Raw genomic sequence first — 16,801 nt, 5'->3', positions numbered from 1 at the left:
AGCAGTGGGACATCCCACAGCCACCGAAGATGTCAGGTGGTAAGTACAGAATGGGTGGGCCAATGTGCTCCAAAAGTAAAGTTGAATTCTGTTTGTTAAAATAAAATGGCTGATATCTTAGGATCTCAGTCACTGAGAGAGACGGCTGCAAGCTGTCCTTCTTTATGAATCAGCAAACAAATGATGGACGGAATGCTGACAATGCAAACATTCTCCCCCAGTCAAAAGATCTGGGTTAAATCCATTATTCTTTTGCCCACTACGCCACCCCAGTTTGGACCTAGCCATATGCAAATCGGTCTTGACCCTGTGCCCCATGGGAACAGTCCAGACCGAACTGCCAGGCCAGGTCCTCCCTGGACCAGAAACAAGCATCCTGGGACTGGTTTCAGGGTATGTTGGTGCAGATCAGAGCTTCCGAATTCCCTCTACTTCCACGGACGGAGTGATTTTACAGTCACACGCGCACACACACATCACACGCTGGTGGGGCCCATAACACCAACATTCGTCCTACCACTCTATCCGTGCCATGTATAAGGGGAAACACTTTTCTGTAACTAACCAATCTGCATGTACCCTGAGGTCAATGAGATCAACTAGTTGCTATAGATTTGGTGAAACAACTTAACACTCTAAATATTCAATAAACATGACAATAAAATAACCACCCGACACAGTAATTCAAACAGAATATTGTTTATCTAAAATTGTAAGAAAAGCCAATTAAATGCAAAATCATTTTCTCCATATTTACCTATTCTGGCTAAAAGTCGTTTTCTAAGTCAGAACTGGTCCTCAGCAAATAGTTAAAGTTCTCTAGCCGTCATGTAGAGTCACCGGCCTCTCCGTCAGCGTCGGGACCTCTGATCATTGGTTCGGGAAGAAGTGGCACTAGACCTCTCTAGTCTACTAATATTTATACCAAAATTTACATTCCAAATGTTGCAAACATATCTTTCAAAACATTCGATTGGCGGAAATTATGTCGTCTTGGTACATTAAGTTACACCATTAGATTTTCTCATGTATTGATAGTTTCAAATTCTGAATAGAAATTAGAAGTCCATAGCTAATTCGTTACTTCCACGGATGTCTCTTTAGGATAATATGTATCTCATCCATGGGACCATTATAAGATCATCAGGTCGGATTTAAAGTTGTAACAATTCTTCACGTTCAGGGGCATCTGGCAACACTCCCAGATTTGTCGTCATGTTCATGGCTTTTCAGTTCAATCAGAGGACAGGGTCGCAGTCAGCGCAAAGCCTCTTTTCATATTTCCATCTACTCGAATGGAGGCTGCGGGTGGTGGCCATTTTACAGCAGGCCACAATGGTCAACTTAAGCGAAGAAAACACAAAATCATAATTACTACATGGAAATGATTATACAGTGTTATTCCCCTGCTAATACCCTTATGTGTATCTATTTATCTAGCCATTTGCGACATCAAAAGCCATTAATGCATGTTTGTTATAAGCGCAAAACACAATAACATCACATAAGCAACATCTATACTGTCAATTTGCTCACCAACTTAGTTCACTTATTATTTTAGCCATGCAATTGCATTCCCACGTGTAATTCTTCTGTTAATAAGGTTGGTTAGACAAGACTAGACAAATCTTTAGTAATTATTAGTTAATCAGTAGTACTTTTAATAATGACATACGAAAATGAAACAGGTATTTGGGTTTAAAGTAAAAACCCTGCTCCAGCAATCCCCCCTTTGGTGATATCTTATCACCACAAAAACCAAACCTGTTGTTCTGTCTGGAGTAGACCTAATTGTCATCAGGACTAGAGGCAAGACATCAGGCCATTTCATTCCTGTGGCTAAGCACATTTTGCCAATTCTGTTTTTTATGGTTCCATTCATTTGCTCAACCACACCAGAAGCCTCTGGTCGGTAAGCACAATGTAGCTTCTGCTGTACACTTAATGCTTCACAGATCAGACCCATGATTTCATTATAAAAGTGTCCTCCTCTGTCTGATTCAATGGTCACTGGGAACCCATACCTTGGGATGAATTCTCTTAACAGTAGCTTGGCCACTGTTACCCCATCATTTCTTCTTGTTGGAAAGGCCTCCACCCACCTGGAGAACAAACAGACTACCACCAGGACATACCTTAATCTATTGACTTGAGGCATTTCGTTGAAGTCTATCTGCATTCTTGTGAAGGGTCCTCCTTCCCTGCCTATTGTACCTAGGCTCACCACTGTTCTTTTTCCAGGATGGAATTGCTGACATATCAGGCATCTCTGACAGAGACTCTCTGCTATCAGCCTGAATTTTGCATTGTACCAGGTTTGCTTAAAGACCCTTATCATAGCATCCCTCCCCAGGTGACCCTGGCCATGATACATCCGTGCCATTGTTGACAACATGCTATTGGGCATGACTGGTCTTCCATCCCTATAGACCCACACGTGGTCTTTTTCCCTTGGTGCACAACCTGCTTTCATCCAATGTTTCATTTCCTCATCTCCTGCCTCATCCTGCAACTGCTTCACTTCCTCCCATGTTCCCACCACATTAGTAAACATTAAGGAACAAGAAGACATTGAGAACGGATGAAGGAACGCTGAGTGCCGCATATGCTGTGTGTACAGTTTCAGGAGTTGTGGAAGCATCACCATTGAAAGGAGTTAAATCCGCTCAAGTGGCAGAATTGGTGGCACTAACAAAGGCTTGCAAGATTGGAAGGAATGTGAGAGTGACTGTAATGACTGACAGCCAGTATGGCTTCGGAGTTGTCCATGATTTTGGCCAGTTAACCGGAGTAAGGAAAGGGAAATGTCTTCTTGTTCCTTAATTTTTACTAATGTGGTGGGAACATGGGAGGAAGTGAAGCAGTTGCAGGATGAGGCAGGAGATGAGTTTTGATCTGTCTGTTAGACACACTAACTACTTGGATTGCTTCATCCGAGAGAGGAAGATTCTTTATATCAGCTGACCTGACAGTTTATCTCGTAGCTCCTGTGTCAACTAGAAAAGTAACACTTTCACCATTGATTTCCCCATCTACAAAAGGTCCTGCCTGGTCTATTTCTAGAGTTGCGCCAAGCACGCACTCTTCCTCCTCTCTTCGGCACCGTCAGAAGTCTCCCTCAGAATCACTTCCCTCATTCCTTAGCCAATATTGTGATTCAGTGCTTGCGCGTTTTGGCTTGTTTACCTGTTCTTCATTGTAGAACCCCGAATACTGGCTGTACTTCTGGGATCCTCTGTTTTGTGGCAAGGGCAGTTTTGGCACCTGATTCTGCTGCTTAACAGCCTTCTGCTGTTGCTGCTCCTGCTGACCACACCCCTCACTCTGCACCTGTGAATTCAATGATGGATTGTCATCGTTAGCAGACGGTGGATTCTTACACTCGGATTTCCAGTGCCCTAATTTTCCACAGTTGTGGCAGGTAAACCTTTTCTTTGCTTCCTCAATATTGCCTTTCCCTTTTCCTGGGCCAAATCTGGGTTTATTTCCTGGGTTATTTGCTTGTTCAACCAACTGAGCTTCCTGTCTTTCTGCAACTTTCACCTGTGCCCACATTGCCTTTTCTTTCAGTTTTCTCTGCTTTGCTTCAATCTCATCACTGAAGTATTTTGCATGTCTCAGGATCTCATCAATCTTTTTGCTCTGCCAGTCTACGGTATGCTGCCTTATCATTTCACTGATTTCAGGTCGCAAGCCATACACAAATCTATATACAAAATGGCTCAGATCCTTGTCACCCAGATGTTCATCTCCACTGAACTGTTTGAAAGCTAGTATTAGTCTTTCATAGTAAGCATGGACTGATTCTTTCACTTCTTGATGTGTTCGATCTATCTTAACCCAGTCTGTTTCCTTGGGGGGTACCTTATTTTTCAGGAAAGCCATAACCTGCTCATACTTGTTCATGACCTCCGGGTCTGGAGCTCCTGTCTTGGGATCTCTCGGGTATTCTTTAGTGGGCCAGTCTATGACTATCTTACATTCTGCCCACAAGTCTGCTGGTACAATTATATCAAACAGACTATTCAGGTCAATCCACAGCACTTTTGACAACTTCACAAATCTGTCAACCTGTCTATACCACTCGACAGGCTTCTCTCTCAGTCGAGGGAAATCATTTGTAAATGACAAAATATCTTGTCTGGTCCATGGGACATGTACATACCCTCCTCCTGGAATCTCCCTCATGGGATAAGCTGTCACTGTTTTCTCCTTTTCTTTCATAGGGAATGTTGAGTAAGTTCTGTCTGCTAAATCTTCTCGTTTTCTATACCAACTATCTTTCCATCTCTCCACATCTCCCCATTTTCGCAGCAAAGCAATCATTTCCTTTATCTGCCCTGTTCGGCCTGCATTATTCAGATTCTCAATGTCCTTATCTGTAAAATCCACTCGGTAAGGCTTTTGTAAAGCTTTTACCTTGTCCATGTCGATTCCCATTTCACTGGCTATTCCTTTCAACCTGTCATGTATGTTCTTTGCTCTCCATGTGATGCACTTGCACAAAAATAGTATTTCCCCATCCTGATAATTTTTCAGCGTTTCTGTAGGAATTGTTCCTACTATTAGCTCCTCCAATTCCATACGTAGTCTAGCTACATCAATTGCCTGGGATTCCTTTTCTTTTCCCTGCAAAGCTTTCAGCCAATCATTCAAATCTTCAGCAGTTATCCCCGTGGATTTTTCTGCACCCACTGGTTCTGTCACTCTTTGTGGTTCTAAAATCGATCCTCCAATCATTCTGTTCCCTTCCACACAACCGGAATTCAAACCCGAGTTAGTCTGCACATTCAACTCTCCTCCACATATGGTATGTCTCCACTGATTTTCTCCTGATCTCCACTGATTTTCTCCCAATCTCATTTCTGTCTGTTCTGGAGGAACAACCAATCTGTTGCCTACATATGGAACTGTTACACCACCTTCACCAGTCCTCTGCTTCTCAAAAATAGGCATAACCGGACCTATTGTTACAGGCACCGTAACTGCTTCAAGATTTTTAGTCAGTTCTCTGATTTTCTCTGTCAATTCAAATGTGGTTCTTGCTAGTTCTCTGGTCTTTTCATCCTCAATTTCATTTTCCCTTTCTCTCTCTCTCTCTGCAAGAGAACTACTACTTTTCAACTCAGGGGTCATGACTTCTGTCTTTATAATCCGCAGGGTGTCTCTCATTGGGGTAACTGATGTTCCTACTTCTGGTTCTCGTCTATACGGGGGTGGACTTTTGTAGAACATGTCATCTAAGACATCGTCATCAGACTCATTCGCCCCATACCTCCTTGTTTCTACATTATGTTCTTTCTCTGTACACTTTCTCCCTTCTGTCTGTTCTGCAGTTCTTACAGGATATAATCCCTCAGTCATACTGGCATCTCGCCATCTTCTCATCCGGTCATGATGAGTTTCGCGATCATACTTTCGCCCGAACATGTACCTGTAGTTTCCTCCACTCCTCTGCTTTTCTCGCTCATGCATTTCATCTTCCCATTCAGTCAATGCCTCAAACTGCGTCGGCCTAGGCCGAGGCTCTAGATTCATCATCCTCTCCCGTAAGTTTCTCAATATGGCCAGATTAAATGAGCCATGTTCTGGGAAAGCCAAAACTCCATCCTCTTTGGTGTACTTTGCCCAATTGTCTAACCAAATACAGGTATGATACCCATATTTTGCAACCATGAAGGATGCAGGGGTTCTTATCGGAGGAAGTAACTGTCCTTCCCTAGTCACAATATCCTTATCCTTGTCAAACCAGGTCTTAACATTACTAAACAAGGATTTCTTTTTCTTTTCCTCTGCGTGGTAATACATTTTCTTATTTTCCGCAACCCTTTTAGTCTTTTCTACAACTGTACGATCTCCTGTCCAATTGCAGCGCGACTCACACTAACGCACCAATCCAGTGCGTTTACGTCACTGACTCAGTCCACAAATCCCAGCGCGACTCACACCAACGCACCAATCCTGGAGCGTCTACGTCACCCTGTATGTCTCCCAATCCTTGGGCGGCGTACACTAGCACACCAATCACCGTGCTTCCACCGTTCTAACCCACTGTCCAATCACAGCGCGGTCTTTCTGACGTCAGCAGTCGCTGCAGCAGCTCCTGCTCCTGTCTCCTGTCTCTCTCCTCTACCCCTCCTTTACAAAACTACTCGGTAGACTTTGTTTCAATTTCTACGAGTCTGTCAGTTACAACATACAAACATCTCCATTGTCTGCTTCGCTAGCCACAGAACAGCAAAAGACCTTTCCCACGAGAATTCCGCCTTTCCCGAGAGCAGCGCTTACCTCTGCCCTACTACGGAATCGTTACTTCCGTTGATAAAGTAGCACATCCCTCTACTCTACCCTTCTACCAAGCACCAATTAACTGTTTTCTCCGGAATGCTCCTAAGAGTTTCACAATTAACCAGAATGCCTTCTCATTCACGCACTTTCACACCAGAAAATGTAGTACATTCACACAGAATCCTCTCTTTCCCGAGAACAGCGAACAGTCTGTCCTACTATAGAATTATATCACACGTTAACAAAGCAGCGCTTACCTCTGCTCTGTCCTTCTAACAAGCTCAGAGAATACCTATTACCTTTCTAGTGATAAGCGTTATCGGAATGCCATAAGGATCCCTGATACCTACGACCAGAATTTCACAGGTAACCTTCGCTATCATATACACTTCTCTCACACAGAAAATACGTTTCTAATGGCAACACACGGTGATGCTACCTCATCAAACCCAGACAATGCGACGCGCAACTTCAATTGTCACCCGTTTTCCCCTGTCTACATACAGGGCCAACAATCCCGCCTCTTCCGAGAGCAGCGCTTCTCTCTGCCCTACTACGGAACTGTCACCGACTTCCTACGTCCCAGAAGCCGTACACACTACATAAAACTCAATACGACTTCAACATATAGTGTTAGTACATATATCAACATCAATCAATAATCAATAAGCTTATATACATGCAAATTTCACCAGATCAAGACAATAGTTAACCATCATTCTGCTACCAAGAAACTGGTGCAGATCAGAGCTTCCGAATCCCCTCTACTTCCACGGACGGAGTGATTTTACAGTCACACGCGCACACACACATCACACGCTGGTGGGGCCCATAACACCAACATTCGTCCTACCACTCTATCCGTGCCATGTATAAGGGGAACACTTTTCTGTAACTAACCAATCTGCATGTACCCTGAGGTCAATGAGATCAACTAGTTGCTATAGATTTGGTGAAACAACTTAACACTCTAAATATTCAAGAAACATGACAATAAAATAACCACCCGACACAGTAATTCAAACAGAATATTGTTTATCTAAAATTGTAAGAAAAGCCAATTAAATGCAAGATCATTTTCTCAATATTTACCTATTCTGGCTAAAAGTCGTTTTCTAAGTCAGAACTGGTCCTCAGCAAATAGTTAAAGTTCTCTAGCCGTCATGTAGAGTCACGGTCCTCTCCGTCAGCGTCGGGACCTCTGATCATTGGTTCGGGAAGAAGTGGCACTAGACCTCTCTAGTCTACTAATATTTATACCAAAATTTACATTCCAAATGTTGCAAACATATCTTTCAAAACATTCGATTGGCGGAAATTATGTCGTCTTGGTACATTAAGTTACACCATTAGATTTTCTCATGTATTGATAGTTTCAAATTCTGAATAGAAATTAGAAGTCCATAGCTAATTCGTTACTTCTACGGATGTCTCTTTAGGATAATATGTATCTCATCCATGGGACCATTATAAGTTCATCAGGTCGGATTTAAAGTTGTAACAATTCTTCACGTTCGGGGGCATCTGGCAACACTCCCAGATTTGTCGTCATGTTCATGGCTTTTCAGTTTAGTCAGAGGACAGGGTCGTAGTCAGCGCAAAGCCTCTTTTCATATTTCCATCTACTCGAATGCAGGCTGCGGGTGGTGGCCATTTTACAGCAGGCCACAATGGTCAACTTAAGCGAAGAAAACACAAAATCATAATTACTACATGGAAATGATTATACAGTGTTATTCCCCTGCTAATACCCTTATGTGTATGTATTTATCTAGCCATTTGAGACATCAAAAGCCATTAATGCATGTTTGTTATAAGCGCAAAACACAATAACATCACATAAGCAACATCTATACTGTCAATTTGCTCACCAACTAAGTTCACTTATTATTTTAGCCATGCAATTGCATTCCCACGTGTAATTCTTCTGTTAATAAGGTTGCTTAGACAAGACTCTACAAATCTTTAGTAATTATTAATTAATCAGTAGTACTTTTAATAATGACATACGAAAATGAAACAGGTATTTGGGTTTAAAGTAAAAACCCTGCTCCAGCAATGTCACCCTTCTTCAGCCAGTCAAGCTTGAATCCCGTGGCACAGTGAGAAAGGGACCCACGTCTGGGCATACCCATCCCACTTTGTGATAAAAAAAAAACGATGGATTTAGGCCCAGATCTCTGTACTGGGGTGAATGTATGACATTGTTCTGCATTCTGTCCATCAATTGTTCTTTTTGCATTTGTCACCCCGAGTGAGACGGGTATGCCCAGACGTGGGGTCCCGTGCTCTCCATGCCACTGGAGTCAAGCTATACTGGCTGATGAGGGCTGAAAGCCCAAAACCGGTCCAAGGATGCTTGTTTCCAGTCCAGGGAGGACCTGGCCTGGCAGTTCGGGCTGGACTGTTCCCATTGGGTGCAGGGTCAAGACTGATTTGCACATGGCTGGGTCCAAACTGGAAAGGCAAATTGAGAAAAAAAACGATGGATTTAGGCCCAGATCTCTGTACTGGGGCGAATGTATGACATTGTTCTGCATACTGTCGATCAATTGTTCTTTTTGCATTTGTCCTTCTTTATGAAGACACTTGGGAATCTGATTTATTCGATCCTAAGATATCAGCCATTTTACTTCAACAAACACAACTCAATGTTACTTTTGGAGCCCATTAGCCCACCCATTCTCTACTTACCACCTGATGTCTTTGGTGGCTGTGGGTGTCCCACTCCTTGTCCTAATAAAGACCCTAATGTAAGAAATAAAATCATCTACAGACACTCTTCAGGGTCGAAACGTCGACAGCCACATATCACATTTGCCATGTTGGACAACAGTATTAGATTTCCTATGTGTCCATTGCATATGGTGTTATGAACGGATGGGCCATTGTGTAGGCCAAGATAGGCATTTGTGATTTGAGTTGGTTGTATATATTGATCACTGCCCTCCCTTCTCCCACTCATCCTCACTTTGACACAACTCTGCACTTACCTTTCCCTCCTCAACCAGGGCACCTCTGTGAAGATCAATTTTTGAATTTGTAAAACATATATCTATGCCATGTTTTTGACTGGATTTGTGAATCTGTGTCTCTTATGAATAAATGCGTTGAACTTTTAATGGATATTTTGAATTAATTTCACAGCTGCTGCTATAGATGTTTAATTAGTAGTGTGCCCACTAGGGCCATTTGTTATACGTACCGTATCTTAGCCAGGTCCTAGTGATTTAGTTGGGTCTACCCCGTCATATTGTAACTCAACTTGTAAAAGTAGTCCATGGACTGGTGAAAGGACGCTCTTGGTAATGGGGGCAACAACCACGGTCTGTGCTGTGGGAACACATTATGGCCCTGATTACGATGGCGGTCGGCCGGTCTGACCTCTGTCCGTCATCGCATTGGACAGGTGACCGTCCAACAATGAGTCCGCAGTCCCAACTGCCCTATTATGATCAGATCTCCAGCACAGCAGTCAGAATGTGCTTTTTCTACTGCGAGTTGTGCTGCAGCCCAGGGAAAGGGCCGAGCTCTCTGGGCCGCAGCACAAGCCACAGTAGAAAAAGGCACTTTGTGCACCCCTGTGCACCATGTGTCAGGCATAAAGTGGTTCCTGGCACAAGGTGCATGGATGTGGGCACCAAGTCATACATAGCACACAGTGTATGGATGTGTGGGGGTGCACTACATGTGCCACCAGGGCCACTTAGTCAGTGAACTGGAGCGACGTGTCTTGCTTCAAATGCTGTGCAGGAAGACAGAGCTCTACACATATGCATGTCTAGATTTATTAGCGAGTTCTCCCGGCTGTCTGAGAAATTGTGTGATTAGTCCTGAAACAAATTTATCCCTAACAGTTCAGAGGCAAATTTGCTAGGACTGCTGTTTGGGCCTGTGATAAAACATGAAGATCATAGTAAAGAAATAGCATCTCTCTCTTTCTGATGTCAGAAAGTCACAATTGACATGAATGCATTCATTAATGTTTTAAGTTAATTATTCCCAATGGAGAATCCTTCATTTGCAGTTCTAGGGCCATGCTCTTTCTAGTGCAAATTTTTACACATTTGAAGATTAGCTGCAAGCCATCAAAGATGCACAGCACCTTCTTTTACTCAAGTTAATATTCCACGACTTGACGGTACGCACATTGCACACCTGAGAAGAATGAAAGTGGAGTGGGCACTGGACCATGACAAGGCTACGATTTGCAGGAGGCTCCCCGGCTCCCTGAACGATTTTGCACCTGAGATACTTTTGCAAGATACAGTCAAGAGTACACAAAACACAGCAGGAAATAGACCAAGAGGGAAAGAGCTTGATTTTGTTATACATAATCCCTCAGGCCTGAAATTTGCTATATTTTTATTAGTGTGAATTGCTGCTACTAGGAACCTTGCTATATTTGTTATCAGTCTCGGAAGGATGAAAGGCTTTGCAAGACCGACCAACTTTCAAATGCGTAAGCTGCAGGCTTGTCGGATAACACATTTCACTGGAGAATTTACCTTGAATACTTTTCAAACATTGACAACGCTGAATGAGAAGCCGATTGCTTTAGCTCATGCAACCTGATGGGAAGCCATATCAGACATGTTACCCCTAGTTATAGTAATACAAATTTGGGAACATGGATTGTCTGTGCAATGCATACATAAACAATGCAAAGTCAGTGCCCTGTGTCTGAAGACTACACATGGGGTAGCTAGCACAGGGAAACAAGTTCAGAAAGCATTTGCCCCTGGAAAGCCTGTAGACCTGGGCAGAGCCACTGGCAAGTCAGGCATCCCAGATTCCTTATTAACTCTATTTACATTACAGAAACCCCTGGTCTGATGATAAATTTCACAATTTATCAAAAGACAATCATTTCTGTTCTCTTGTCCAGAGAGTGCACAGTTGTCCCTTTTCAAATGAGAGTGGATCATCAAGGTCTGTTTTTTATGGCATTTGTAGTTCTGTTTTTCCGATTACAAACCCATACTTAAAAGTACCACAATGCAAAGTTAAAACAGATGTCCATGAGTCTGGCAACCTGAAATGTCTGGATGTTCTTCAACTTCAGAAAAATAAACACATAGGGGCAGATTTACAAGAAACTGATGCATCTGTATAGATGCGTCAGTTTCAATGCGCCGGGGTCAAAAACCCTTGCGCCACCACAGATGCGCCTTATTTACAATACAGTGCACTATGGCGCAAGGATTGACAGATGCATCCGAAATTCGGATGCATCTGTTGGCGGAAAAGTCACGCATTGCTGGAGTCGTGTCGCAAGCACGACGCAACTCCAGCAATGCGTGTTGCTGTCTATTCCCAATACACTGCTTCACTCCTTACACCTGCTTCAAGCAGGTGTAAGGTTTTGACGCAGTTGTGTCTTAAAAGTCACACAGTAAAATCTGTAGATTTCACCACTTCACTTTTAGGAGGCTCTCATGTGTGGGAACGCCTACCCTGCATAAACTATAACTGACGCAGGTATAATGTCACGAAGGGCTTTACAACGTGAAGCATCTCCCTAGATGTGTCACGTTTTAAATTTGCAGCAGTTTTTACGCCGCCGCAGCGTAAACATGACGCAAGGGGCTTGTAAATCTGCCCCAGAGAGAATTCAGCCTCTCTTCCTGGTCCTCGCAGAAAAGCGTGGCACTATTCCCAGGAACACAGTTAACTTCAAGAACATTATCTGCAGATAAATATGTAAGACTAATTAAGGTTGATGAATCTGATGGTACTATTCATAGGCCAACCTCCTGCTCATCCACAATGAGATCAAGCTGTTCCTGTCCTTTTGTCATTCTTTGAAAAGCATAGCAAGCATGATACCCGTTGCTATAATCCCAGATATGGCTTTTTTAGACGTTAGCGAGCCTGCATATTTATAGAGATAGCTAAGCCACACTCATAAGAAACAATTGAAATATTTGACATGCAAACCATGAAAGATATATACAGACTCCTTAAAATCTATTCCTTCAAAATCTGTATGTGTTTCACATTAGCACAGTATATTCCATCACTACTGTGGCATTGAAAGTAAAGGTTTCTGAAGGTGAACTTAGAAACATTCAAGAATACTTTTGTAGGCTGATGGCATTCTCTTGATGCAACTAACAATGGTAATGGTTTGTAATGCGCCTTGTATATGCTACCCATGTTGTTATTATTTGTGTAGTGACATAATGGCCTACTAAAGCAAATAAAAGTGACATTTTGTATAGAATATATCCTGAACCCAATTTCCTCAGAGTGATCTCAAATTGGTCATTCAAGGAAAGTGAGATACTGTAAAGTGATGTGTCTAAGACCACAGAATTTGGCCAAGTAAGGAGAATGGGATTTGAGCCCAGGTTACCTGGTTACACATTATTCAGTTCAGCCCCAGGATGGAAATCCAATCTAGTCTTCCATTTAAAAATAAAGGACACGGCTGTGTTCAGTTCTTTCATGTGCTAAATTGGCATGCCTTCTGATTAAATATGTAAATCATGTTATCTCCATTTTTACACAATAGACATAGCAGATTGTATGTTACTATCGCTGCCTTACGTTGCCGTGATCATAACAGACTAATTTTCAGATGTCACTCAACACCTCAATGATGACACTTTGAGCACACTTTGATTTTTGCTAGGACATTAGCCCATGTTTTCAAAATATACACCATGGTTTATAAGTATATTGCCACTTTGTTCTGCAAATGAGCTTTGTTTACTCTTTGATATGATGTTGTACTTTAGTTTAGTTCATTTATGCCATTTCAGATTACAATGAAGCTCAGCAAAGTAGCCTTGGGGGGCGGGCTCGGGTGCAGGAGAGAGGTTTGTTTTGTGTCCGAAATTGAACACCCAACATGCTCTGAATTCTTTCCCCCATTCCTCACTTCCCATTTTCTTTGGGGATTAATAAGGAATTTCTTTGTAACAACTTTCTCATATTCTATAGGGACTAGCACAGCCAATATGACTGTGCTGTACTATAGAGAACAATACAATCTCTCCCTTTGCCATATTTCTGTTCAATATGGAATAATGCAACTACCTCGCCCCTCTGTTTAATGGAGAACAAAGCAGTTTTTGCCTACTCCTCTCTTCTCCTGTGCTACAGAGAATAATAATGGCTTTTGCTTTTCAAATTCTCTGTTTGTAGGGAACAAGACTGCCTCTCCTTATCTCCCTCCTTTCAGCCATAGTTTAGCAGTTCTCTTGTAAAAAAGACATTCCTTGTATTAATGATAGAAAGTGAACTTTAGCAAAAGAACAGGATACAGCAGTTTCTACTCACATTGACTGCAATGTCTTCAATAGCAGTTAAATCTGGGGGCGCGCTGTCAATGTTTTATGCTTTATATGACATTTACACCAATCTGCCATTCACAAATTCATATACATACATTGTGACTTTCATGTTAAGGTTGACAATAGTTCATGATGTTCACATAAAACATTAAGTTCATCATATTTAATGTACATTTTACTTTGAGTAACTTATGTTAAAACACAATGTTCTGTGTTTGCTGTTTTTTTTTCCTTTTCTCTCATTTTAGGAGCTAAGCTGCATTAGATAATTAGAATGTTACAAAATGTTTTGGTTTCTGTGACAAATGTTAAGCTGGTGTGTTTCACGGAGAGCTGAATAATGAGAATATCCATACTGTACCGAGGACAGGGCTGCTGTGATGTTTCATCCTGCTACGAGATATCTCTTTATGGCTGCGCAGGTCAAAAACCTCCATTGAACGATGTTTGAGGTTAAGACCGAAAAAGTCCTATTGCGGGATGTTAGATTCTGATTGGTTCTATTCATGGGAACCATAGAGAGTAATTTTTCACTACAAAGAATTGGTTACATTTGATGTAACTAGTCAAGGAAATTCAGTTTCGCCATTCTAGTGAATTTTATGACCTGGTTCTGCTTTTTAGGGGGGGGGGTTGCCAATAGTAAAATCTTACTTGGATGTTTTAGCAACATATTGTGCAGGGATTCTGATCAGAAACAGAACTATGCTTGGGACCATAGAACATATAGTAACAGACTACAGGAGGTTACCCATAAACCCGATAGAGACCAGGGTAAATATTGTATAGCATAGACAGTGTCTCAAGGGGTATCGTTTGGTAGGAAAATAGTTAAAGTGCACAATGAATTGCCGAGAACGGAAAAAGGGGCGCAGGGAACAAAGGACCGTGAAGCGAAAAGATTTTAGGAACTGATTTCCACATATAGTTGAATATACAGTCAAAACATAAATACATAATATAATAATCATAAATGCACCTTGCTACATTAAATGTCATGTAATCTGTGATACTGTGCACAAGTGCTTAAGGATGGTGAATGGCTCTGGTACCCCAGTGTTAGTCTCTGGGAGAAGTAGCCTAACAGTAGGGAAAAACAACTTTAGGACTTTATTATGAACAGATCATGTAAAACTTAAGCCGACGTGTCCTACTTTTCAAATACCATGCATCCAGCCCAAAGAACCTTTAGTTATGCTAGGTCGAAATGACAGTTGAAAAATGGAGATTACAGACTGTAGTGACAGGCCTGATAAATGTTTACAGTGCTACTTTATTGGGTGGCACAATAGGTGCTGTCGCCCACTAGTACCAATTAATTTACAAGCCCTGGGTACATGTAGTACCATTTGGTAGGGAATTATAAGTTAATTAAATGTGACAGGTGTAGGCAAAAGCACTGTACCACTGATTACCAGTAGCACAGTTCACAGAGTCCTCATGCCAACAAAAACAAGTTCAGCAGAGTGGGGAAGTTATGGCGAAAGTTTTGGGGGCATACCACGTCGGACGTCATGTGAAGCAATAACTGCTTGTAAAGCCTATTCAGATGAATTGCTTTATTTCGTCCAAAACAATATGCTTTCTGTTATATCCTGAGTTTTACATTAATTGTATTTAGCCTAGGTCTTCCTAGCTGCTCAGCCAGAGTGAGAGATGGTAACGGAATGTTGGTGTGACTGTGATGAATGGAATGCCTGGGTGCCTGTGTGGATGAGTGATGACAGTTGGAGATGGGCTGAGCAGCTAGGCAGGCTGCTCCTGGTGGGGCTGAAGTAGGGACTGGTGTAGGAGCTGGTACATGACTTGTACCTATCTAGAGCTGGATGAACTAAGTCTGATACAACCTGAACTGGAACTAATAAAGAGAAATTAGAAACTACAACATGGCTACCAGTGTATTCATGTAAGAGTACAACACTTTCTTTCACACATTTCCTGTGTAAAATTTAGACGAGTTGTCAGTAGGTATGGGCAGTATTGTTCTTTCATTCTATGTTTAGCAAAAGTAGATAATAGCTAAAATCCCTTTCACTGATCAGCTTTCTCCGGATGCTGATGAAAGACAACAGGTTAAGAGGCAACCTATGAATTGCCCAAAGACCACAAACTGTCTAGTTCCTTGGCAGAGCAGACACTTTGTGCAGTTTTGACGGGTTGTGATTCTCCCCAATCCACAGTTTTCTCACCAGGTAGAACTACAACTGCTCAAAATATGACATTTTCTTTTGTTTGCAGAGTAGATACAGGTGTTTTTATAGCTCAATTGCTCACTGTAATTTGAATGATTGAGGAAAATAATAGATTTAGCATGTTTCACTATTCACAAAATGTTTCCCCCTGTTGCTAATTGGGGGTATTCTCACCTGCGGCCTGACTTTTTAATCTTCATAAGTGGGAGATTTACAATGTACTTTTAGAGTGTTTCTTTTTTAAACTGAAAATAATACAAATGCAAACAAACACGGTTGCTATAATGGGGTAGCTCTGTCACCTGTTTGCACATATTCATCATGCAGTTACTAAGGAATACGTTCGATACTGATGTAATTGTATTAGTTTTGTGTTAACAATGTGTGTCCAAGGATTGTGGATTTGTTTTGAAACGTCAAGGCCTTATTGTTTTCAACCTCTTTTTGATATACATACCGTGTTAGGAGCTTTGATATGTCATCAACAAAGTAATACCCAGTGCTTAATTTGAGCTGCTGGTTTCCGGTGCTCGGCACCAGCGCTTAATTCTCAGCTCCGGCTCTAGTGACAGTCCACAACATGATGGTACTCTCTGTCAAATTTTGAACAAGCAAAAATATAAAAAATGAATAAAACCTGTAATTCACACCATTATCATAGCTTCGGTTGGCCTGCAATAGTTTGAATTGTAACACTAGTAGGAGTTTGATGATTAGTACTTGTGTTGGTTCTGTCATTGGCCGCACTGGAAGGGGCAATGGGTAGTGCAGGGTGCAGTGGCAGCCTAAGAAGGGTCCTGACACCTAATTTGTTTAAGAAATTAAGCACTGGCATTATCTATTTGAAAGAGTTTCATGCAACAAGCAAGAGCACGAAATATGCAATTAAGTTGTCCTTTTAAATTGTGATAATGTTTAGTATCTTGAACAATTGTAGGTGATATTGATTGTGCTGCGAGAATAAGGGCTCAAAGACAATAACAGTAGGGGTGCCTTAAGGCAATGTTATTTGTCACACGC

Source organism: Triturus cristatus, chromosome 8 (genome assembly GCF_964204655.1).
Source record: "Triturus cristatus chromosome 8, aTriCri1.1, whole genome shotgun sequence".
In the NCBI taxonomy this organism is placed as follows: domain Eukaryota; kingdom Metazoa; phylum Chordata; class Amphibia; order Caudata; family Salamandridae; genus Triturus; species Triturus cristatus.
This window is presented reverse-complemented; position numbering follows the sequence as displayed.